This window comes from Piliocolobus tephrosceles, chromosome 6 (assembly GCF_002776525.5).
Source record: "Piliocolobus tephrosceles isolate RC106 chromosome 6, ASM277652v3, whole genome shotgun sequence".
In the NCBI taxonomy this organism is placed as follows: domain Eukaryota; kingdom Metazoa; phylum Chordata; class Mammalia; order Primates; family Cercopithecidae; genus Piliocolobus; species Piliocolobus tephrosceles.
Genome location: NC_045439.1, coordinates 154,077,587 through 154,098,883, shown reverse-complemented (window position 1 = coordinate 154,098,883; position 21,297 = coordinate 154,077,587). Strand labels below are relative to the sequence as shown.

At 42.8% G+C, this 21,297-nt stretch overlaps 1 protein-coding gene across 3 annotated transcripts in view; it reads right to left on the bottom strand.

Annotated features, from left to right (window-relative positions):
- Positions 1 to 20,949, bottom strand: part of KATNBL1 (katanin regulatory subunit B1 like 1) — a 90,388-nt gene extending 69,439 nt beyond the window's left edge. For all 3 annotated transcript variants that reach the window (XM_023230222.2, XM_023230223.1, XM_023230220.1), the window contains exon 1: positions 20,798 to 20,949. The gene's annotated coding sequence lies outside the window, so the exon portion shown is untranslated. The remainder of the gene's footprint in view (positions 1 to 20,797) is intronic.
- Between the last annotated feature and the right edge of the window lie 348 nt (positions 20,950 to 21,297).

Sequence of the window (21,297 nt, the reverse complement as noted above, 5' to 3'; positions counted from 1 at the left end):
TATGTGGCTATACCACAATTTGTTTATTCACCTACTGATTGATGGACATTTGAGTTGTTCCCATTTTTCACTATTATTAGTAAAATTACTGTAAGTCACGTACACTTGTATGAACATATGCTTTCATTTCATTTCATTGATGGGTAAATACCCAGAAGTGAAATGGCTGGGTTTTATGGTAGGTGTATGTTAAACTTTTAAAGAAATTTGCCCAACTGTTTTTATAGTAGTTATACTATTTTACATTCTCATCAGCAGTACATGAAAGGAATTATTATTAATCATTGTTAATTATTTTTAGTTGAATGGTAGTGTGGTTATGTGTTTTTTTGTTTTTTGTTGTTGTTGTTGACAGTCTTTTAGAAATCCATCCTTGCTGGGTGTGGTGGCTCCGGCCTGTAATCCCAGCACTTTGGGAGGCTGAGGTGGGTGATCACGAGGTCAGGAAATTGAGACCATCCTGGCTAACACGGTGAAATCCAATCTCTACTAAAAATACAAAACATTGTATTTTTTTTTTGTATTTTTTAAATCCAAATTTTTTTGTATTTTTAAATCCATCCTGGCCGGGCGTGGTGGCCTGTAGTCCCTGCTACTCAGGAGGCTGAGGCAGGAGAATGGCGTGAACCAGGGAGGCAGAGCTTGTGGTGAGCCGATATTGCACCACTGCACTCCAGCCTGGGCCACAGAGTGAGACTGTCTCAAAGAACAGAACAGAAAAGAAAAGAAAAGAAAAGAAAAGAAAAGAAAAGAAAAGAAAAGAAATCCATCCTACAGATAAAATGAGATTACATTTAGGATTTGCACAGAATGGGGAGTATCAATGAAGTAAGGTATGTTGATAATTGCTGAAGCTGCGTAATTGTAAAGTTCATTCTACTATCCTTTCTGCTTTTTTATATGATTAAAAATCCAGTCAGACGCAGTGGCTCAAGCCTGTAATTCCAGCGCTTTTGGAGGCTGAGGCGGGTGGATCACGAGGTCAGGAGATTGAGACCATCCTGGCTAACACGGTGAAACCCTGTCTCTACTAAAAGTACAAAAAATTAGCCAGGTGTGGTGGCACGCACCTGTAACCCCCTCTACTCGGGAGGCTGAGGCAGGAGAATTGTTTCAACCCTGGAAGCAGAGTTGCAGTGAGCAGAGATGGCTCCACTGTACTCAAGCCTGGGCAACAGAGCAAAATCATCTCAAAAAAAAAAAAAAAAAAAAAAAATTCCTGTAAGTTACAAGAAATAGGATACTAGACTATTTCACTGAACAAAGCCAATTCATGGGAGACATTTACATTTATGGCAATGTTCTGCAATGATACAGAGAAAATGGCATGTCTCTTGCTTTTAGGCCTAGAGGGTGGTGTTCTCTTTAATGACTGTAGATGAAATCAACTTTGTCTCAGTAAGAGTAATGTGAAAGTCGGGGGAGGGGGAAGAGACAGAAACAAAAACAGATGTGTGTAGAAAGACTATGTGCTGTCCCTCCTTCCCACTCCACACTCCTGGATTTGGGTACAGGGAGAATGATGCAAAGAAGAAAAAATCAGGAATAAATATGGAAAAAATAATCTCTCTCCTTTTAGAACATCCCCCAATAATCACTGAATTCTTCCACAACGGTGAACCAGGAAGCTGGGGAACAACAGTATTAAACATTTTTACTTTATGCCCTCTTTATATCAAATTTTACATCTCATAAGTATTACTTACTTTTAAAATAACATAAGGCCAGGTGCAGTGGCTCATGCCTGTAATCCTAGAACTTTGGGAGGCTGAGGCAGGCAGATCACTTGAGGCCAGGAGTTTGAAACCAGCCTGGCCAATATGGCAAAATCCCGTCTCTACTGAAAATACAAAAATTAGGCAGGCGTGGTGGCGTACATCTGTAATCTCAGCTATTCAGGAGGCTGAGGCACAAGAATCGCCTGAACCTGGGATGTGGAGGTTGCAGTGAACGGAGATGGTGCCACTGCACTCCAGCCTGGGCAACAGAGCAAGACTCTGTCTCAATAAATAAATAAATTAATTAAAATATCACCAGTAGGCTGGGCATAAGTCATTCCTGTAATCCTAGCAATTCTGGAGACAAATGCAGTTGGGTCGCTTGAGCCAGGAGTTTGAGACCTGCCTGGGCACCGTAGTGAAACCCTGTCTCTACAAAACATACAAAAGTTAGCCGGGTATAGTGGTGTACACCTGTAGTCCCAGCTACTCAGGATGCTGAGGCAGGAGGGTTGTTGCTCAAGCCCAGGAGGTCGAGGCTGCAGTGAGCCAAAAATTGCACTACTGTACTCCAGTGTGGGTGATAGAAAGGCCCTGTCTCAAAAACAAGAAAAAACACCAGTAATTCAACCACTTTTCCTCCCATGCAGTTTAGTTTTTTTTTTTTTTTTTTTGCTGTTTTTTATTTTCCTGAGACAGAGTCTTGCTGTGTTGCCCAGGCTGCAGTGAAGTGGTGCGATCTCAGCTCACCGCAAAATCCACCTCCCAGCTTCAAGTGATTCTTCTGCCTTGGCCTCCCGAGCTAATTTTTGCATTTTTAGTAGAGATGGGGGCTTCACCATATTGGCCAGGCTGGTCTCGAACTCCTGACCTCATGATTCGCCTGCCTTGGCCTCACAAAATGCTAAGATTATAGGCGTGAACCACTGCACCCAGCCTGCAGTTTAATCTACTGTATTTTGTCATTAATATTATATTTTCCTACATATTAAAAGTTTTTTTTTTTTAAATATGATTTAGGGCTGGGTGCACTGGGTCATACCTATAATTCTAGTACTTTTTAAGGCCAAGGTGGGAGTAGCACTTGAGCCCAAGAGTTTGAGACCAGCCTGAGCAACATACTGAGACCCTGTGTCTATTAAAAAAAACTTTAAAAATTACGTGGGCGTGGTGGCATGTGCCTGTAGTCCCAGCTACTTGGGAGGCTGAGGTGGGAGGACAGCTTGAGCCTGGGAGGCAGAGGCTGCAGTTAAGCTGAGATTGTGCCACTGCACTCCAGCCTAGACAACAGAACAGGACTCTGTGTGTGTGTGTGTGTGTGTGTGTGTGTATGTGTATTGCGGGGGGGGGGGGGGGGGGGGGTTGGGAAGGGAAAGGCTCTGCATAACCAAAGAATCAACAAACCGAACAGACAGTATCTACAAACTATACATCTGACAGTGGACCGATATCCAGAATTTATAAGGATCTCAGACAATCAGACAAGTGAACCAAAAAACCCAGATAATCCCATTAAAAAACAGGGTGAGGACATGAATAGACATTTTTCAAAAGAAGACAAATGGCCAAGAAGCATGTGAACAAATGTTCAATATCACTAATCACAGAAATGCAAATTAAAACTACAATGAAATATCATCTTACACCAATTAGAATGGCTACTATTAAAAAGACAAAAAGTAACAGATGAGAAGGATATGAAGAAAACAAACTCATACACTATTGGTGGGAATGTAAATTAGTACAACCTCTATGGAAAACAACATTGAGATTTCTAAAAGAACTAAAAATAGAACCACTATGTGATTCTGCAATCCCACTACTGGGTATCTACCCAAAGGAAAATAAATCATTATATCCAAAAGACACCTGCACTCATATGTTTATTGCAGCACAGTTCATAATAGGAAAGATATAGAATCAACCCATGTCTATCAACGGAGGACTGGATAAAGAAAATGTGGTATGTATACAATATGGAATACTATTCAGCCTTAAAAAAGAATGAAATAATGTCTTTCGTAGCAACATAGATGGAACTGGAGGCCGTTATCTCAAGTAAAACAACTCAGACACAAAGACAAATATTGCACGTCCTCACTTAAAATAATGTGTACATATGAAAGCAGTGTGGAATAACAGAGAATGGAGAGTCAGAGAGGTAGGGGTGGGAGGAAGGTGGATGATAAAAGCTTGCTTGATGTTGCTCTAATGATTGATGTACTGAACCTCCTGACTTGACCATATGCAATATATCAATGTAGCAAAATTGCACTTGTATCCTATAATCCCAGCTACTCAGGAGGCTGAGGCAGAACTGCTTGAACTTGGGAGGCGGAGGTTGCAGTGAGCCAAGATCCCATGACTGCACTCCAGGCTGGGCGACAGAGCGAGACGCCATCTCAAACCCACCCCCACCTCCCCAAAAAAACAAAAGAAAACTGACGAATAATTTTTTTTTTTTAATTTTAACTATCAAATGACTATGTATTGGGATTCTCCAAACCACACTGCATTCCTCAAAAGCAATTCTATTTTGTGGAATATACAAAATAGTTTTGGCAACATGGAAACTGATAATAAATGGAAATAAATTTAGGGTCCTAAAAGTAACTTTGTGATTTATGAACATTTGATTTATAAATCTTTACCTTACTTGCTATATGAGAAATCAATGTGTATCTGATTTTTTTAAACTACGTATGCATGCTTATCTAAAATGTGTCTTAAAATAATAAAAACTGGAAAGGGGTAAGCAAGCGCATTCTGGCTTCAAAGAAAAAATAAAATAAAAAGATTCATTAAAAAAAGATGTTACACATGTATCTTAAACATTTCAATTTAAAATCTAAAAATCAGCCAGGTGTGGTGGCTCACACCTGTAATCCCAGCACTTCGGGAGACCAAGTGGGATGGCTCACCTGAGGTCAGGAGTTCAAGACCAGCCCAGCCAACACGGCGAAACCCCGTCTCTACTAAAAATACAAAAATTATCCGGGCATGGTGGCACCCACCTGTAATCCCAGCAGCTTGGGAGGCTGAAGCAGGAGAATCGCGTGAACCCAGGAGGTGGAGGCTGCAGTGAGTAGAGACTGCGTGACTCTCTCCAGCCTGAGCGACAGAGCGAGACTCTGTCTCAAAAATAAAATAAAATAATTTAAAAATGGCTGGGCAGGGTGGCTCACGCCTGTTAATCCCAGCACTTTAGGAGGCTGAGGTGGGTGGATCACTTGAGGTCAGGAGTTCAAGACCAACCTGGCCAACATGGCAAAACCCAGTCTCTATTAAAAATACAAAAACCTGCCAGGCATGGTGGCAGGTACCTGTAGTCCCAGCTACTCGGGAGGCTGATGCAGGAGAATCACTTGAACCCTGGAGGAAGAGGCTGCAGTGAGCCGAGATTGCACCACTGCACTCCACCCTGGGTGACAGAACAAGACTCCGTCTCAAAAAGAAAGAAAGAAAGGAATCTAAACATGATGTATAATGCATCATCTATAATTTCTATTTTGGGCTTATTTAAAGTGGCTCAAGAACTTGATACATTATCAGTACAAAATCCTACACTGTTATAGTTTTACTTCATGTATGTTTAGCTGTCTAACCTACACCTTATTTGATAGATACAGTTTTTCAGGCATTTGCCTTTGTCTACACTACCCAAAGCTATACAATTAATTTCATGGAAACAATATATTTTAAATTCCTATTTCCAACTGCTGTCTTCACTACATTGGGAATTAAGAAGCTTGGCAAATGTGGCAGAGATAAACTGCTGCTCTCTATAAAGGTTTTTCCCACTTAGACTCCTGGTACTGGAGGTGGAGAACCACCATTTGCATCCATGATAATACAAGATTCTGTCTTGTCAACGTTTTTTTACCTTTGAAAATTTGACAAACGATGAACAATGTCATGTTTTAGTTTGCTTTTGAAAAATTTAATGTGAGGTTGTATTTTTCTTACATGTTTAAACTGAAAAGACTAGGCAGTATAGTGTGACAGAGAAATATAAGTCCTAGAGTCAGACTACCTGGGTTTTAGTCCTGTTTTAACCATTTATTAGTTATGTACCATCTTAGGCAAGTTACCTAACCTCCTATTTTCAGAATAATGCTGTGAGGATTAAATAATCCACTTACCACAATGTCTGTAAATCACTCTGTAAATGTTAGCTATTATCAAGTTATACACAAACATCACCTATGAGGCAAGTTGCCTTTGGTGTAAGAAACATGATTCATGGTATCAGCAAACTTTAATATCAGTTCCTAAATTTGTTGTATGTTTCCGTATGTGCATATGTAGCACAGAGAAAAGCATGAAAGGATAAGGGTTATTTCTAAATAGTGGTATTACATTCCTTTTTTCTGTTTATTTTTCTATAAGGTTAAGATTGAATTGTTGTCTTTGGCTTTTCTTTATCAATTTTTAACAGTAAAAAATATTACATTTTAAATAAAAGAATGAGGTTTATTTTTTGTTTTTTGTTGATGGAGTCTCGCTCTGTTGCCCAGGCTGGAGTGCAATGGCATGATCTCGGCTCACTGCAACCTCTACCTCCCAGGTTCAAGAGATTTTCCTGCCTCAGCTTCTCTAGTAGCTGGGATTACAGGCACATGCCACCACACCCACCTAAATTTTGTATTTTTAGTAGAGACAGGGTTTCACCCTGTTAGCCAGGATGGTCTCAAACTCCTGACCTCAAGTAATCCACTCGCCACCTCGGCCTCCCAAAGTGCTGGGATTATAGGTGTGAGCCACCGCACCCAGCCAAATTTCCTTTCTTGACACAAAAAGAGGAAATTATGCTAATAGGAACTGATAAATTAAAACTTCTTAAGCCTTGCAACATACTAATTCTTAACTTATGTAAAGGAATATGAAATAATTGTAAAATTATAAAATTCAGTGACCTAAACCATTCTAAGATAGAATTTTTGGTGGTATATACAGCTACATCATGGCATGTAGTACCTTCCTACCTAACTCCTGTTCAGACCCTTAAACTTCCCAACCTTTCCTGCTGTGAAATTCTCACCATCATCCCACAGTTTTAGTGGAAGAAAGAGACAAACAAGCAATTATAATACAATATGTCAAGCACTGAGATATCCCTGAGGATTTATCTAAGAGTTTAGGGAAAACAAACAAACAACAACAACAAAAAAACTGTTCTTGGAGTTAAACTATGAAACAGTAGATAGTGGTTTGAAGCAAAGATATTTAGAGAGTCATTTTACAGAAAGTAACAGCCTCTAGTCCAGCAGGACTTGCTGAGTAATCTCAATGAGTGTTTCTCTACATCTTAATCAATGTGTAAAATTTATTTCCATAACTACTCTAAAAGTGTTCCCAAAAACTACTTCGCGCTAAGCAGATCATGTGACCCAGTGTACGGCAGGTGGAACTTATCACAAACAACAACAACAACAAAAACCCCACAGTTTAATGTTAAACCAGATTCAAAGAAAGATTACACAGTTCCATAAATGTGATATTCCTTTTTTAGGTATATTTAGTAAGAATTGGGAAGGGGGACGGGCAAGGGCAGCAAAGACTTGTAGTCAAAAAGTAACAAGGTAAATGGAATGTTAAACTGTACTTTTTATAAAGTATGAGAAACTATTATATGGGGACAGCAATGATACATTCTGTTGACCTTGCTAGTTTTGTTTTGCACTCATTTAATCCCATTTAATCTGATTGAAGGTTACCATTTTGAAAGAATGTGTCAATTAAATGGGGCATGGATTCTGGGGAGGAGGTGAACACTGGAAGAAGAGTAAAGAGCAACAGAGACAAATACAGGCAGTGCTACTCATGTACTGTCCAGCAAAAGGATACCCCATCAGGTTACCTGTATTGTCTACTACACTTGTTAGGTTTATTCCTACTAAGAAAATAGATTTACCGGCCAGGCGCAATGGCTCATGCCTGTATTCCCAGCACTTTAGGAGGCCGAGGTGGGCAGATTACGAGGTCAGGGGTTTGAGACCAGTCTGGTCAACATGGTAAAATCCCGTTTCTACTAAAAATACAAAAATTAGCCTGGTGTGGTGGCATGAGCCTGGAGTCCCAGCTACTCTGGAGGCTAAGGCAGGAGAATCCCTTGAACCCGGGAGGTGGAGGTTGCAGTGAGCCTAGACTGCACCACTGCACTCCAGCCTAGATGAAAGGGCAAGACTCCTGTTTCAAAAAAAGACAGAATATAGATTTACCAAATTAACAGAGCCTGACACTATTAAATATTCAAATCATAAAACTAAGTCCCCTCATCCTGATTCCCTGTGTGTCCAAAGTTGGCTCCTTCCCATGGGTTCTTGGTCTCGCTGACATAAAGAATGAAGCCGTGGACCTTCACGGTGTTACAGCTCTTAAAAATGGTTTGTCCAGGCCGGGGGCAGTGGCTCAAGCCTGTAATCCCAGCACTTTGGGAGGCTGAGACGGGCGGATCACGAGGTCAGGAGATCGAGACCATCCTGGCTAACACGGTGAAACCCCGTCTCTACTAAAAATACAAAAAACTAGCCGGGCGAGGTGGCGGGCGCCTGTAGTCCCAGCTACCCGGGAGGCTGAGGCATCAGCCTCAGGGCGTAAACCTGGGAGGCGGAGCTTGCAGTGAGCTGAGATCCGGCCACTGCACTCCAGCCTGGGCGACAGAGCGAGACTCCGTCTCAAAAAAAAAAAAAAAAAAAAAAAAAAATGGTTTGTCCAGAGTTTCTTCCCTCAGGTGGGTTCATGGTCCAGAGTTTCTTCCTTCGGGTGGGTTTGTGGTCTGGCTGACTTCAAGAATGAAGTTGAAGGACCTTCATGACAAGTGTTACAGCTCTTAACGGTGGTGCGGACCCAAACAGTGAGCAGCAGCAAGATTTACTGTGAAGAGGGAAAGAACAAAGCTTCCACAGCGTGGAAGAGGACTGGAGTGGGTTGCAACTGGGCCTCAGTGGCCAGCTTTTATTCCCTTATTTGACCCTGCCCGTGTCCTGCTGATTGGTCCATTTTACAGAGTGCTGATTGGTTCATTTTACAGAGTGCTGATTGATTCATTTTTACAGAATCTTGATTGGTGCATTTACAATCCTCCAGCTAGACAGAAAAGTTCTCCAAGTCCCCACACTATCCAGAAGCCCAGCTGGCTTCACCTCTTACCTACTCAGAACAACTCATAGTTGTTATCTCAACGGTTTACTATTTCCTGAATGATGATTCATCACACCACTTTCTCTCTCTTTTTATTTTTTTGAGACGGAGTCTTCCTCTTTCTCCCAGGCTGGAGTGCAGTGGCACCATCTCGACTCACTCCAATCTCTGCCTCCCGGGTTCAAGCTATTGTTCTGCCTCAGCCTCCTGAGTAGCTGGGATTACAGGTGCGTGCCACCACGCCTGGCTAACTTTTTATATTTAAGTAAAGACAGGGTTTCACCATGTTGGCCAGAATGGTCTCGATCTCCTGACCTCGTGATCTGCCAGCCTCGGCCTCCCAAAGTGATGGGATTACAGGCTTGAGCCACTGTGCCTGGCCTCTTCCTCAGTTTTAATCAAGTCCACTGAGTTTACTACATTAGGGAACTTCGACTAATAGTGGGAAAATAAAGTTAGAGAACTAGGTAGATGTTTATCACCATCTATAGTTGCGGACCTACAGGTTTTTAAAAAAACATAACTATGCCTTATACTGGAAAGTAGGGAGAAAAAAGTAAGGTAGCAAAACACTATGTTACCACTTAGGTTAAAAAGTGTGTGTCTGTGAGGGACTACTTGTATATTCACTAAATATCTTTTGAAGGATACAAGAAAAACTGGGTACAAAGGTCACTTCTAGTGAGAGGACATGTGTGGCTGACGGGTAAAGGGAGAAGACTTGTCCCTTTTGGGCCTTTTGAAGTTTGTATAATGTGCAAGTATGTTTTAACTTAATTATAATGTATTAGTAGTATTATATACACATTTTCTTAAATGGCTATATAAACACCTGAATCTCTGGGACGCCTTAGGGCTTCTTACACCTAGAAGTAGATGATTATGATTATTCTAGCATGTTTTGGTGAATTCGCCAAATTCCAATTTACTTTCCCTGTTAGAATAACTCAATATTTTCTGGAAATATTCAACAGGGAGTAAAAAATACTCAGTTCTGTTTTACCTGTCTTCTTGGACACAAAAATGGAAAAATATATACAATTGGCCCTCTGTATCTGTGGATTCACCATCTGTGGATTCAACCAATTCCCAATCAAAACTGTTTAGATAAAAAATACATCTCTACTGAATACGTAGAGTTATTTTTCTTGTCACTATTCCCCCAATAATACAACTATTTACATAGCATTTACATTGTACTAGATACTACAAATAATTTAGAAACTATTTAAGGTATATGGGAGGATGTACAAAGGTTATGTGGAAATACTACACCACTTTATATGAGGGATTTGAGCATCCTAGGATTACGGTATCATTGGGAGGTCCTGGAACCGATCACCCATAGATAATGAGGGATGAATGTATACATACATAAAACACTGTCACTTTAAGGATCAGTTTTGACCCTTGTTTGCCTACTAAAGGTATTTCTGATACTTTCAAAACCGAAAGACTCTCTGCATATGAGAGGATATACCAGCAAAATAGTATTCAACTCTCAAAACGACAAGCTAATATAAATTAATTCAAAAACTCTATCTTCATTATTTGGACTAATGTCATCACCCTATGACACTTGTGCCTAATTTCTACAGTACAAGAAGTCAGCAGGGTTAAGTATATCCTAAGCCTTGGAAAAAAGGGTAGATCATCCTTTAAGAATTAAAAAAAAAAAATCAACAAAAATGATGCTAGACACATTCAAAATCCTTTTATAACAACGGTTCTTAAACCTTTCTTGTTCCAAAACTTGTGAGGATTATATCACATCCCTATCAGTTACAGTGGTTGGGCACCACCGTATCTCCTGGGCTGAAATCAGAACGTATATTAAGGTTTGAAAATGCCTCTTCTCTTAGGGAACACCTTCTTCTCCAACAGAAGAATCATACGCAGGCTCAAGAAAATACGACTCCTAAGTCCAAGACTTAACTATAACAAAAATTAACATATTAACTTTCATTGAAAAATAAAATATCGGCCAGGTGCAGTGGCTCGGGCGTGTAATCTCAGCACTTTGGGAGGCCTAGGTGAGTGGATCGCCTGAGGTCAGGAGTTCAAGACCAGCCTGGCCAACACGGTGAAACCCCACCTCTACTAAAAATACAAAAAGTAGCTGAGCGTGGTGGCAGGCACCTGTAATCCCAGCCACTGGGGAGGTTGAGGCAGGAGAATCGCTTGAGCCCGGGAGGCGCAGGTTGCAGTAAGCCAAGATTGTGCTATTACACTCCAGCCTGGGCAAAAGAGCAAGACTCTGTCTCAAAAAAAAAAAGTAAATAAATAAAATAAAATCTCTCATCATATTGTTTCACGTAAACTCTGGATTCAAATTTCCAACTGCCTACTACTCAGCTCCACATGGATATCCAACAGTCATCTATTCTTGAACTTAACATACTAAAAGTAGAACCCTTAATGTCCCCCCCCCAATCTGCTCCTTCCAACAGTCACTAACTCAGTAAACAGAACCATCCTCCTCCCAATTTCTCAAGCTTGAAATAAAGGATTCATCTTTGATTTCCTTTTTCCTTAATTACCTACATCCAATTTGTCGACTTTGCCTTTATAATATATTCCTAAGCTGTCCGTTTCTTTCCATTTCCATTACCACCATTCTAGACCAAACCACCAACTGCTTTAGACTATAACAGTTTCCTAAATGCTCCAGCCACACTGGCCTTCTGTCCTTCAACATTTCAAACTTATTTTCATTTTGTGGCTGAGCCATTCTTTCTGCTTAAAATATTCCCCCCAAGCACTCACCACCCAATCAAGAATAACCCCAGCCTCACTTACAATCATTCTCTATAGCAGTACCCTGTATTTTCCCCCACCACATTTATCACCATCTGGAAATCAGTTTATGCACTTATTGCCTATGACCTCTCACTAGACTGCAAGCTCCATGAGAGCACGAACTATGTTCACTGTACCTAGAATAGATACACCTATTCTGGTATCTACTTTTTCTTTTTTTGAGATGGAATCTTGCTCTGTCTCCAGGGTGGAGTGCAGTGGCACGATCTCAGCTCACTGCAACTAACTCAAGGACAGAAAACCAAACACTGCATGTTGTCACCCATAAGTAGGAGCTGAACATTGAGAACACATGGATACAGGGAGGGGAACATCACACACCGGGCCCTGCTGGCGGGTGGGGGGTTAGGGGAGGGACAGCATTAGGAGAAACACCTAATGTAGATGACGGGTTAATGGGTACAGCAAACCACCATGGCACGTGTATACCTATGTAACAAACATGCACATTCTGCACATGTACCCCAAAATTTAATTAAAAAAAAAAAAGAGCCAGTGTGTGTGATTCACTCCCATTACCTCACCTCTAACCATCAACAGGTAACCAACAACAGGGCAGAAAGTTAAGACTCCCCTGTCCACATTGCTAAGCAAGGAAAACTAGGAGCACAGGCCCAGACAGTTCACATGTAACATGAACTGAGGAAAAATAAACCTCTGACATAAGCCACTGAGATTTGGGTGCTGTTTGTTACTGCAAAATCACCTAGTCCATCCAGACTGATGAAGTGTTCAAGCAATGCGGTGGTCACAGAATGATTCAGTCAGTCCCACTAAGTGGTTACTTGCAATGTAAACTGATGTCACTAGATACACATATTTAATTCCCTTCTGATTACAGTTATCCCTCAGTAGCTGAGTACGACTGGTTCCAGGACCACCTCAGATACCAAAATTCGTGGATAATCATGTCCCCTAGTCAGCCTTCCATATTCGTGGCTTCCACACAGATAACCCATGGATGCTGAGGGTAAACTGTATTACTGAGTTTCCAACAGGTCTGTTGACAAGGATCGAAAAAACTGTTTACATGGAGCTTTAAGGAATTCTTGTCTCTAATGCTATTTTTCACTAAATGAATAATTCACTCAAACAATGAATGCCACCGGTACAGGCTTCTCGAAAAACCATCTGCCAGACTTTCTTCAACTGGAAACATACTTTGTAGGCAAGAATAACTGCTTTTTGTTTCCTTATTTTCTATACCAACTATTCAATAATTAAGTAATTATTGAGTCCAGGCCACTCTAAGGGAAAAGAATAGAAAGGTAGGTTGGCTAAAATGCAGAAGTCGCTGAATGCTAGGTCAGGAATTTGGACTTTATCTTGTAGACAAAATAGACTGAGAAATTCTGTATATGAATTACATGTGAAAAAACTATTCTTGACGATTATTTATGTGGCAGTTGTGGAACAGGAAGGTGAAGAGGGACAGGTTTTTTTTTTTTTTTTTTTTTTTTAAGACGGAGTCTCGCTCTGTTGTCAGGCTGGAGTGCAGTGGCGCAATCTCGGCTCACTGCAAGCTCCGCCTCCTGGGTTCAAGTGATTCCCCTGCCTCAGCCTCCTGGGTAGCTCGGACTACAGGCGCCCGCCACCACGCCCTACTAATTTTTTATATTTTAGTAGAGGCGGGGTTTCACCATGTTGGCCAGGATGGTCTCGTTCTCTCCACCTTGTGATCCGCCCACCTCAGCCTCCTAAAGTGCTGGGATTCCAGGCGTGAGCCACTGCGCCTGAAGACTGCCAGTTTTTAACTGCTGTGCCATGAATCCTCCATGGATGAAAGGCCAAATTTGAATCAATATATATAATTCATTTTTGCTACAACAGTAAATGTACTGTTATTGATTATATTAAGTGGCACAGGGAATGGCTAGGACATAGGTTTTTGAAAATAAGAGTAAAATGCATACTGAAATGTCAAGCTGGCACTTAAGTATGTGGTGATGGTCAAAATCTTTTTTTTTTTTTTTTTTTTGAGACGGAGTCTCGCTCTGTCGCCCAGGCTGGAGTACAGTGGCCGGATCTCAGCTCACTGCAAGCTCCACCTCCCGGGTTTACGCCATTCTCCGGCCTCAGCCTCCGGAGTAGCTGGGACTACAGGCGCCCGCCACCTCGCCCGGCTCGTTTTTTGTATTTTTTTTAGTAGAGACAGGGTTTCACCGTGTTAGCCAGGATGGTCTCGATCTCCTGACCTCGTGATCCGCCCGTCTCGGCCTCCCAAAGTGCTGGGATTACAGGCTTGAGCCACCGCGCCCGGCCGATGGTCAAAATCTTACTCTGTGAGTAAGACGGGCAGCCAGGGCAGTAATCGCTTAATAGTTCTGAAAGGCAATTAAGTGAACAACACACGATTTGCTACCGCTGGGAGGATTTCATATTGTAGGAATTATGGGTTGTACTCTGGTTGGTTTGTATTTTTAATTCCTTCAAGATACTCGGAGCATCTGCGCAGTACTCCAACAAACTTCGTCTTTCCCCAGCAACCCATTCCTTCATTTCTTTACTCGTTCAACAAATATTAAGTACATGTTACAGACTAATTACTGTTCTACGCACTAGGGAAACATCAGTGGACAAAACAAAAATCCCTGCTATACTGAAGCTTATATTCTATCGGCCTTTAAATTCCATCCTAAGATTTCTTCCTCAACCCTATCATATAAGTAGCTTTTAAAAATGCCTTTAGAAGAAATAATCTATGATTAATCACAGTAAGATATAAAAGACTATCCAGAGGCCTCTTCCCCACAGGTCTCCCTCCTCCCCAAAGAACTCCCTCCAAAAGTAACTATTTTACAGATTCTCAGAGTTGTAAAGGACCTTGGAGATAATTTCAGATGATATTAAATGACTTGCCCAAGAACACTTAGTTACTAACAGGCTTAGTGTTGTGACTTACAGTAATAGTGCCTTTCCCACGGTAACACCAAGCTGTGCATCTTAAGAGTGTGCTAGTGAGCGGAGGAGATGCTAGAATGAGCACCTTATGACTCATGCATAGGTGGTAGGCTTCTGGGTGACTTGCTCAAGGCAAAAAGAATTTCAGACAGTATATAAAACTGAAGGAAAGAGACGTGGTTACAGGAAGCCAAAAAGGGAGTCCTTTCAGAATACCTTTTCTCTCATTTCTACCCTCATGATGCCGCAAGAACAAGAATGGTAAATACAATGCAGAAGTCTCCAAAGTTAAGGGGTATTAAGCTGGTAGTGAAAAAAATACTTAGATGAGCAAGAAAGAGTAAACACAACATTTGAACCTGGCAAAGAAAAGTCAAATTACACCGGGCACGGTGGCTCATGCCTGTAATCCCGGCACTTTGGGAGGCAGAGGTGGGCGGATCACCTGGGTCAGTAGTTCAAGACCAGCCTGGCCGACATGGAGAAACCCCGTTTCAACTAAAAATACAAAAATTACCCGGGTGTGGTGGTGGGCACCTGTAATCCCAGCTACTCAGGAGACTGAGGCAGGAGAATAGCGTGAACTCGGGAGGTGGAGGTTGCAGTGAGTCGAGATCTTGCCACTGTACTCCAACCTGGGAGACAAGAGCAAGACTGCGTCTCCAAAAAGAAAAAAAAAAAAAAGTAAAGTCAAATTACACCCTTCCAATTTAAAAAGTGTATGCTCCCAGTAAAAGTACCATTTGTATTAGGTTTAAGGTGTTTAATTAAAAAACATTATATTCCTAAATACATTTTCCAGAAAGCACCAAATTAACTAACATAGATCAACAAGTATACTGATTGATAAAACATCAATATGATGCATCCTGTTACAATACTTTTTTTTTTTTTCCTGAGACAAGGTCTTGCTTTGTCACCCAGGCTGTAGTGCAGTGACATAATCATGGCTCACTGCAGCCTCCAACTTCTGGACTCAAGGAATCCTCCCACCTCAGCCTCCCAAGGAGCTGGGACTACAGGCACATGCCACTACACCGGCCTAATTTTATTTTATTTTTCAGACAGATTTCGCTCTGTCGCCCAGGCTGGAGGGCAGTGGTGCGATTTCTGCTCACTACAACCTCCGCCTCCCGGGTTCAAGCGATTCTCCTGCCTCAGCCTCCCCAGTAGCTGGGACTACAGGCATGTGCCACCACGTCCAGCTAATTTTTCTATTTTAAGTAGAGACGGGGTTTCATCGTGTTAGCCAGGATGGTCTCGATCTCCTGACCTCGTGATCTGCCCGTCTTGGCCTCCCAAAGTGCTAGGATTACAGACATGACCCACCGGCCCTAATTTTAAAATTTTTGTAGAGATGGGGTCTTGCTATGTTGCCCAGGCTGGTCTCAAACTTCTGGGCTCAAGCTTTCCTCTTACCGTTGGCCTCCCAAAGTGCTGGCATTACAGGTGTGAGCCACTATGCCTCACCTGGACAAGAATGTTTAAAGATAATTCCTACTCCCTTGATAAAGGAGTTCTACTCACCTCTTGCTTGTAAAACTGTAGCAATCTGGCCAGGAGCGGTGGCTCATGCCTATAATCCCAGCAGTTTGGAAGGCCAAGGTGGGCAGATTACCTGAGGTCAGGAGTTCAAGACCAACCTGACCAAGATGGTGAAACCCGTCTCTACTGAAAATACAAAATTAGCTGGGTGTGATGGCACATGCCTGTAAACCCCGCTACTCGGGAGGTTGAGGCAGGAGAATCGCTTGAATGCAGGAGGCGGAGGTTGCAGTGGACCAAGATCACGCCATTGCACTCTAGCCTGTGTAACAAGAGCAAAACTCCATCTCAAAAAAACCAAACAACCACAAAAAAAACCTGTAGCAATCTATACATTTGAACAAATCAAAACTAGTCTAATCTCTCAAAGTGAAGACTCATGACCAAATTTAAGCCTTATTTAGTATTCTAATAGAAAAAAATATTTTGAAAAATCTTTCCAAAAAAAGGGAAAGGGGAAGGCTTGCTAAGAAGGAATTGAGGCCAGGTGTGATGACTCACGCCTGTAATCCCAGGACTTTGGGAGGCCGAGGTGGAAGGATCACCTGAGGTCAGGTGTTCAAGACCAGCCTGGCTAACATGGTGAAACCCCGTCTCTACTAAAAATATAAAAATTAGCCAGGCGTGGTGGTGCGCTCCTGTAATCCCAGCTACTTGGGAGGCTGAGGCAGGAGAACTGCTTGAACCTGCTTGAAGCGGAGGCTTGCAGTGAGCCAAGATCACGCCACTACACTCCAGCCTGGGCAACAGCGCAAGACCCCATCTCAAAAGAAAAAATAAAATAAAATAAGAAAGAATAAAATCAAGGAAAATTAATTTTAGGAGTTTTAGGAAGAATGTGACATCAAGAATCGTCATTAAAATCTTCATTAAAATCTCATTATGTGTCTCCGTGAATGGCAGTTAACAAAGAAAATAATGAGAATCCCAACTTAATTCAGTGGTTCCACCATTCTTTAGCCTCCCAGATAAAAAACCTTGGAGATGCCACAGACTTTTACCTCCATTTTTTTCTATAATCAACTATGTTCCAATATTTCTCCCTTCAAAATGTCTCTTTGGAAAAAAAATTCCCAGTTTCAAAAGAACACACACAAAAAATACTATGACCATTAACAAGAGCATTTTTCTCAGTATCTGTGGAAAGAAAGCAAATTAAAAAAAAAAAAAAAAAACCAAACATTTTTGGCCGGCACGGTGCCTCACGCCTGTAATCCCAGCACTTTGGGAGGCCAAGGCAGGCAGATCACAAGGTCAAGAGATTGAGACCATCCTGCCCAACATGGTGAAACCCCGTCTGTACTAAAAACACAAAAATTAGCTGGGCATGGTGGCACATGCCTGTAGTCCCAGCTACTTGGGAGGCTGAGGCAAGAGAATTGCTTGAACCCGGGAGGCGGAGCTTGCAGTGAGCTGAGATCGTGCCACCGCACTCCAGCCTGGCGAAAGAGTGAGACTTCGTTTCAACAACAACAACAAAAAAAGAATGGAACACATGCATGATGTGCTGAGTGAAAAAAAAAAAAAAGAGAAAAAGGCAAAATCCCAGTTTTATAAAAAGAAAAATAGTTATCAGCATAAAAAAAGACTTGAAAGAAATCATCACATTAAAATATTAACAGGCTGGGCACGGTGGCTCACGTCTGTAATCCCAGCACTTTGGGAGGCTGAGGTGGGCAGATCACCTGAGGTCAGGAGTTCGAGACCAGCCTGGCCAACATGGCCAAACCCTGCCTCTACTAAAAATACAAAAATTAGCTGGGCGTGCTGGTGCACACCTGTAGTCCCAGCTACTCGGGAGGCTGAGGCAGGAGAATCGCCTGAACCTGGGAGGCAGAGGTTGCAGTGAGCTGAGATAACTCCACTGCACTCCAGCCTGGGTAACAGAGCGAGACTCTGCGTGAAAACAAAACAAAACAAAAAACAGAAAAATCATTTTCATTGGCAAGTCTTTGAATATAGTGTTTCCTCACTAAAATTCCCCATCCACCCCCTCCTTTTTTTTTTTGAGACAGAGTCTCGTTCTGTCACCCAGGCTGGAGTGCAGTGGCATGATCTTGGCTCACTGCAACCTCTGCCTCCCAGTTTCAAGCGATTCTCATGCCTCAGCCACCTGAGTAACTGGATTACAAGTGCGTGCCACCATGCCCAGCTAATTTTTTATTTTTAGTAGAGATGAGGTTTTGCCATGTTGGCCAGGCTGGTCTTTAACTCCTGACCTCAAGTGATCTGTGCAGGCTGGTCTTGAACTCCTGACCTCAAGTGATCTGCCCGCCTTGGCCTCCCAAAGTGCTGGGATTATAGGCGTAAGCCACCGTGCCCGGCCCATCCACCCTTATTTACTGTATATTTACAGACAGGGTCTTGGTCTGTTGCTGCATTGAAGTGCAGTGGCGCAATCTCGGCTCACTGTGGCCTTGACCTCATGGGCTTATGTGATCCTCCCACCCCAGCCTCCCAAGTAGCTGGGACTACAGGCACGTGCCTCCATGCCTGGCAAAATATTTTAAATTCTCTGTAGAGATGTGGTCTCGCTATGTTGCCTAGGTTGCTCTCGAACTCCTGGCTTCCAGGGATCCTCCTGTCTTGGCCTCCCAAAGTGCCGGGATTACCAACCGTGCCTAGTCCCACCATCCACCCTTCTATTCAGTGCCCTACATAAATCCTCCAATTGTTGGTTCTTTGCAGAAGCTTTACCCAGTTCAGTTCTGCATTCATCCACTGTACTAATGTAGAGTGTCATACATATTTTTTGTTTTTAATCTCATAATCCAAACTAGATTAATCTCCCTAAGGTTGGTTGCCCTGGCACATTTCTTATTTTATTAAGTTTTATTATTTTTTATTTCAATAGGTTTTTGGGGAACAGGTGGTGTTTGGTTACATGGATCAGTTCTTCAGTGGTGATTTCTGAGATTCTGGTGCGCCCATTACCCGAGCAGTGAACACTGTAACTAATGTGTAGTCTTTTATCCCTCTTCTCCCTCCCACTCTCTACCAAGTCCCCAAAGTCCACAGTGTCATTCTTGCGGCACATTTCTTTTGTACAGCCAATTGGGTCTACCACCCTGTTGGGCATACACGCAATCAAAAGCTTTGTAACTGATGAACAACATTTAAAAGCTCTGCTATAAATAAGTGTAAACTGCTGATTTCTTACCAAGTGATTTTGCTTTTGAACTTTATTCCTTGTCAAGGAGGTATTAGTTTAAGTATAACCATTTCAAGTACAGAATAACCACTCAGTAAGTTTTAGGGATGAAAACATTTAACATACAATTTTTTATGTTAAAGTAATACATAAGTTGCTAAGACTAACACTTTCAAAACTTTCAGGAAAGGACATAAAGGAATTCAAAATATAAATTATAACACACGCATAAAGCTTATAAACTCCATTTATCTTAAAATAGTCAATGGATTTTTTGTTCAGACACAAACCTTAAGTATAATCATCAAGAGCAGAAAACTTGAATGAATGGTGTGTGAATGAATGTATGTGTACACAAAAGCACACTCAGGTCTCCGAAGTTGAGGTAAATGAAATGAAAGGGCTTTGTAAACTAAAAAGAGCTACAGATAAAGGAAGTAGTAGAGCAGCAGAGTTAAAAGCGTGGAGCCAGCCTGCTTGGGTGTTAATTCTATTAGCTATGTCACCCCGCACGGTAAGTTACATACTAAAATTCCCTGTGCCTTACTTTCTTCACTGTCAAAATGGGGATCAGTATCTGTCCCAAAGCAAAGCTCTTAATACGGCTAGGGCATAGAAAGCACAAAAGAAATATTGTCCATCCTTATTATCACACTGGCTAATATTATTAGTGGCTAATATTAGTTACTGGCCAAGTAAAAGCCTCAATGGATGATGTTTCAATTCAAGTCTGAAGATGGCTATCCAAACAAACTCCAAAAAACCAGCAGATTTAAGCTATTAGGTGGACTAGTTTCTAAAAATTCTCGCGAGTGCTGAACTGATGATTATTACAGAACTAATTTCTCTTATAATTCTTTTTTAATCAGCAAAGAAACAGACATAGGTACCTCTGTTTTCAAGAAACTTTAAAAGCCACAAAAAAAACCTCTGTTATCTCCATACTTAAGCAATTTAAGAGCGTAGTAAAAGCCTAGATACTGTTACAGACCAACGTTTCAGAAAATACAATAAGGTTTTTAAAGTTGCAACCGACAATTCTTCTGCATAACGTCAAGTTTTTGTCCTGTGAAACAAAAGCTCATCTGTCAGGAATCCGAGGACCCGTCGGAAAATAAGGAAATGCCTGGGCCGGGCCTAGGCGCTCTGCGGAAAACCTGTCCTCAAAACAGCTCGCCCCACACTCCTTCTGTCCCTCCCCTTCCCCGGGTGCAGCTGTCGACTCCACCCGAAGATAAAAAAGTGACAACAGGTTCCGTCCACGCCTCTCCCGGCCCAGACCCCTGCAGCCCCCCAGCGCCCGCCGCCGGACCCTCCCCGCCGCGGCCAGCAGAGGGGCTCAGCCCCGCCCTCGCCACCCCGGCCCGCGACCCAGCAGCGCTGCCGCGAGCCCGGCCGAGCTGAGGCCGCCGCGGGGCCTGCAGGTGGGCCCAGGGCGCGGCCAAATCCGGCTGGAGAAGCCCTGTCAGGGCAAGGCAGCTGCGGGCGCGCGGCTCGCACCAGCTCGGCAGTTACTTACCGGCGCCTCATGGTACCGCGGCGCCTTAGCCCAGGCTCGGCGCTGACGATCCGCGCCCGGCAACCTAGAGCGTCCTTCGGCTTCTGGGCCGAGTCCCACTCAGGGCCATTCAAACGCGGCCGCGCGCGCGGCCCGCCGGGATAGCTGGCGCTGTGGGCGTCTCGCGGGCTCCGCCCAACGTTGGCTCCGCCCCTCTGGGGGTCGCGAAGCGCCGGAGGGGAAAAGGACGTGTGGCCACAGTGCCCCCGGGTGGCCAGAGCTACGCACGGCAGGCTTGCTATGGCGCGAGAAGTAATACTGCGATAGGAACTGAGGGTGGGTAAAGGTCAACGAATGACCGACCCTGCGCTAGGGACAACCTAATGTGGGAGACTGTGCCTTAGTGGTGTACCAGGAGGTGCAAACAATTTCCTATAAAGTTATGGTTCCGGGAGAAATTTATTCATTAATATCTATTTAAATACACTAAGGGTCTGGCACAGTGGCTTACACTTGTAATC